At 42.7% G+C, this 5355-nt stretch overlaps 1 non-coding gene across 1 annotated transcript; it reads right to left on the reverse strand.

Annotated features, from left to right (window-relative positions):
- Positions 1–3984: 3984 nt before the first annotated feature.
- LOC114817349 lies at positions 3985–4122 on the reverse strand. The gene has a single exon (XR_003765205.1). It is a non-coding gene; the product is annotated as a small nucleolar RNA SNORA7 (small nucleolar RNA).
- Positions 4123–5355: the final 1233 nt, after the last annotated feature.

Raw genomic sequence — 5355 nt, forward strand, 5'->3', positions numbered from 1 at the left:
AGCCATTTTACCTATCCATTCCATTGCCTAAATTTGCAGAAACCAGAATGATATTACAGTATTGTCCTCCTGAAAGAGATAACTGCTGAAAGTTCACTGGTCATTTTTTGCAAAGGGCTTGGAACATGAAGTGTTGTCCAAGTTTTCTCAGAGGATAGCTGTCCTTGAAAAAGCCTAGAATTAGAATACTGGAATTAGAATATTATACTAATTAGAATTAGCCTAGAATTCATTACATAATTTATGCCCTTTAAATTCTTACTAATAGGCATTCTTAGCAGGGACCATCGATTTACTATGTTATTTCCATTTTGATTCTAATGTACTTCCTGAGAGAACAAAATAAATTACTTTTCCTTACAATTGTTCAGTCAGAAATCAGGTAGATAATTTGATTTCTATTTTCTTTCTGACTTTTTTTATTAATGAAATGCTCAAGCGATGGAATCTGCTGATTTTAGTTGTGCCTGTTGCTGTGGAAAGCTAGCCCAGGATGTGGGAAAATATGCTCATTTTAAAATATATGAAGATTGAACCATTGCCCTTTAACATTGCAATAAGTGAGTGAAATGAAAAACAAAATAAAGCCAGTCAAGCAGAAAATGCCTTGTAATTACCGTATGTGCCAGCAAGAATTTATGCAGTGACATTCGTTTAATAACTTAGTAACCTTTAACATTCTTGAATTGCTGAAAGAGAAGATGCCTGTCATAGATCCTAGCTGAGATTCAGAAATATTATTCTGTGTACAGGACTTGGGAGACCAATGTTCACATGCAATTAATACTGAATTTTTCAATACCTTTCTGAACTTCCTTTGGATTTCACTGGTAACAGCACACTATGGTCCTGAATGAAGTAAATGGAATCAGATCTCTTCGGCAGTTGTACTGGCTGAGTCAGTACCCCCTGCTATGGGAGGGAAAAGGTTCAGAAAATGATATCACTCCTTATGAGGCTTTCCTGAGGAAATGAGTAGATTTTTGAGTTTGGTGTTTATTTATTCTGGTATTTATTAAGCATTTAATTCATTCATTCATTTATTCAATCTTATTTATGATACTACCTGCATGAGGGTAGATACAAGATTATCAAATCAGACCAGCCCCTTTCCATTTGGGACTCACAGTCTAAGAGATAAGAATAATGATAATTATGGTATTTGTTAAACACTTACTATGTGCCAGGAACTGTGCTAAGCACTACAGTGAATCCAAGCAAATCGGGTTGGACATAGTCCCTGTCCCATCTGGGGCTCATGGTCTCAATCCTCATTTTACAGATGAGGTAACTGAGACCCTTAGAAGAGAAGTGAATTGACTTGCCCAAGGTCATACAGCAGACAAGTGGCAGAGACAGGATTAGAACCCATGACCTTCTGACTCTCAGGCTCGTGCTCTATCCCCATTTACAGATGAAGCCACTGAAGCACAGGGTAGTGAGAGGCCTTGTCCAAAGTCACACAACATACCGGAGGCAGAGCTGGGATTAGAACCCAGGTTTCATGAATCCCAGCCCACTATCTTTTTATTAGGCCAGGTTGTCTCCCAGTAATTTGGCCAACATTTCTTTCTGATTCATTAAAGTGGAATGATAGAATCCTAGTGCTGGGAGGTCTCTCCACAGGTCAAATCATCTCTCCCTCTGCCTCGAGCCAGGACAATAAACAAGCCCCGTGCTTCACGGACCGTCCTTGTGGACATAAACTGTCACTGATCGCACCCTGGAATGTTCCTCCAGTGGCCGCAGGACTCATCCAGGTCCCTGCTGCCCTCCACTGTGGTTTCCAGAGTGCTCAGCGATTTCCTTGAGTGGACGGCCAACCTGCCTCCCCAGGATCCCGCACCGGCTCTCCTCCACGTTACCGTGGAGACTCCATCCTGTACTGCCTTCCGCCACCCACAGAGAAAGCAGCTGCAACCTGGAGCCATCTCCTCGGGAAGACGGTGGCAGCTGCTGCTGGAACAGTCTCTGTGGTCGCGGTTGTAACTGAGGAGTCTGAGTCACTAGGAGCCTGAAATTCTGCTCCTCGAACCACAGAACCCTTACAGATCATAGTGTTTCTTAGTCGTCTTAGTTGTCTTAGTGTTACGTTTCATCTTTCCTTAGCTCCCAGTCCATCAGTGGGGTCTTTTTGAGAGCTTAGATTATGCAGAGAACTGTACTAAGCACTTGGGAGAGAACAGTACAATAAAGTTGGTATGTGTGTTCCTTGACCACAAGGAGTTTGCAGTCTAGAGGGATACTTTATGGATATACGAGTTAGTTCTTGGGAGCTGAGGGTGTGGTGAAGGAAGGGCACAAATCCAAGTGCAAGAGTGATGCAGAAGGGAGAGGGGGTGGGGGGGGGAATGAGTTGGGAAAGACCTTATGGAGATGTGATTTTAAACAAAGCTTTGAAAGTAGGGAGAGTGATGGTCTGTCAGAAGAGAGGAGGTAGGGAATTCCAGGCTAGAGACAGGATGTGGGCGAGGGGTTGGTGGGGAGAGTGACAAGAACAAGGATAATGAATTGGTTGGCATTAAAGGAGTGAAGTGAGCATGCTGAGTTTAGCAAGAAATTAGAAAGGTGAGATAGGAGTGGATGAGGTGATTGAGTGCTTTAAAACCAATGATAACGAGTTTCTATTTGCTGTGGAGGTGGACGGGCAACCACTGGAGGTTCCTGAGAAATAACAAAACATGTATTGAACTTTTTTTTTGAAAAATGAGAAGCAGTGTTGCCTAACGGTCAAAGCACGGGCCTGAGAGTCAGAGGACCTGGGTTCTAATTCTGGCTCTGCAATTATCTGCTGTGTGACCTAGGGCAAGTCACTTAACTTCTCTGTTCCTCAGTTACCTCATCTGTAAAATGGGGATGAACACTAAGCCCCACGTGGAATATGAACTGTGTCCAACCTGAGTAACTTGCATCTACCAAAGTGCTTGGTGCAGTGCCTGACACATAATAAGCGCTTAACAAATTTTAAAAAAAGTTTGAGAAATATGAAACTCAGTGCCAAAACCTTAACAAAACTAAATGTTTTCTGAAAAATAATCTCCAAGTTCCTTGAGTTTCAAATAAATGAATTATAATCTCATTTGTCACCCTACGCTTGTTCTGTATTGAAAGTTCCTCTAAACGACATCAAAATGAAGTGAGAAAATGATTCTGCTGGCAAATCAGCAAAATTAATCATGGCTCGTGAACTAAAATTTGGAAAGAAATAGAATTCCAGAAAAGCTGCATCCATTAAAATCTTACAGATCAACATCAACTCAAGAGCACCCTGGAAATATATCACCATTTTCCACAGAAGGTATTAAATGCTTACTGAGAGTCACAGTTGTCCAATTTTAATCATGCAGCACATACTGAGAAAAAAATTACCCAGAGAAGCAGCGTGGCTCAGTGGAAAGAGCACGGGCTTGGAAGTCAGAGGTCATGGGTTCGAATCCCAGCTCCGCCGCTTGTCAGCTGTGTGACTGTGGGCAAGTCACTTAACTTCTCTGTGCCTCAGTTCCCTCATCTGGAAAATGGGGATGAAGACTGTGAGCCTAATGTGGGACAACCTGATTACTCTGTATCTACCCCAGCGCTTAGAACAGTGCTTGGCACATAGTAAGCGCTTAACAAATACCAACATTATTATTATTATTATTGAGATAGGGCTAAACTCTGCATCTTCCCTCTCTAAATCATCACCTTTTAGCATCTTCCCTTCACCACCTGGCTGTACTCTGCAACATCCTTCTTACTCACAAGGAACATACAGTCTAAAGGGGGAGAAGGACATTGAAACAAACTTGTCTTATGCCTTAGAGTCGTTTCCGACCCATAGCGACACCACGTACACATCTCTCTGCAATTGCTCTGGTAATGCATCAATAGAGTTTACTTGGTAAAAATACAGAAGTGGTTTACCACTTCCTCCTGTGCAGTAAACTCGAATCTCCACCCTCAATTTCCTCCCATGCTGCTGCTGCCCAGCATGGGTGAGTTTTGCCTTGTAGGAGATTGCCTTCCACTTGCTAGCCACTACCCAAGCTAGGAATGGAATGGGTAGGCCTCTGCTTGACTCTCCCTCCCATAGCTGAGACTGGTAGAGTCCTGGAAACTCTGCAGGTGCGATCCTGAGAGGGATGAAACAAACTACAGATAGGGAAAATGGGAGAGTAGGAGAGGTACGTAAGTGCTAAGTCAGTTAATAAAGTGCTTAAGGGGTACAGATCCAAGTGTATGGGCAATGCAGAAGGGAGGGCCAGTGGGGCAAATGATGACAATCAGAGAAAATCACTTAGAAAAGATGAGATTTGAAAAGGGCTATGAAGGTAGGAAGAGAATATGAAGGGAGAGGGAATTCCAGGCCAGAGGGAGGATGTGGGTGAAAGGTCAGTGGCAAGAAAGATGGGATTGAGGCAATAATAATAGTAAAAATTATAGTACTTAAGTGTTCACTATGTTCCAAGCACCATTTAAGCACTGGGGTAGATACAAGTTAATCAAGTTGGACACAGTCCCTGTCCCACAATGGGGCTCACAGTCCTAACCCCCATTTTACAGATGAGGGAACTAGGCCCAGAGAAGATAAATGACTTGCCCAAGGTCACACAGCAGATGAGTATTGGAACGGGAATTAGAATCCAGGTTCTGATGACTCCCTGACCTGAGCTCCATCCACTAGGCCACACTGCTTCTAAAGAGAGAAGACTGGTGATAGAGGAATGACATATGTAGGTTGGATTATAGTAGTAGATCCGAAAGGTAAAGTAGGAGGAGGAAGACTGCTTGAGTTCCTTAAAGGTTATGGTAAAGAAGTTTCTGGTTAGCCATTGGAGGTTTGGGAGGAGTGAGGAGATGGTATTTAGAAAAACAATCTAGACAGGAAAGCGAATCATGGATTGGAGAAGGGAAAGACAGGAGGTAGGGAGGCACTAGTCAATGAGGAAAATGAAAAATGCTTAGATCACTGTGGTAGCCATTTGGGTGGAGAGGAAGAGTTGGATTCGAGAGATGGTGTGAAGGTAGAAGCATTGGAACTTGGTGACAGACTGAATTATGCCGGTTGAATGAGAAAGCCGAGGGTAATACCAAGGTTATAGGCTTGTGAGACAAGGAAGTTGGTGGTGTCTTCTAAAGTAGTGGTAGCACTTCCGGTTTTAATTATTTTCCTCATCATTCATGTCCAAATATATGTGTGTGTGTACGCATATATATATATACAGTCAATCATTTATTTCAATTTATTTAAATTTTGCACACTGGAAAGTAAAGAATAAAGAAGTGACATGTTCCCTTGCCCACTAAGAGCTGACACAGTTCGTACAGCCGACACGGACTTGGAGAGAACATTTGTTCTAGCCTTCTTTACTTAAA

This window comes from Ornithorhynchus anatinus, chromosome 1 (genome assembly GCF_004115215.2).
Source record: "Ornithorhynchus anatinus isolate Pmale09 chromosome 1, mOrnAna1.pri.v4, whole genome shotgun sequence".
NCBI classification, from domain to species: Eukaryota; Metazoa; Chordata; class Mammalia; order Monotremata; family Ornithorhynchidae; genus Ornithorhynchus; species Ornithorhynchus anatinus.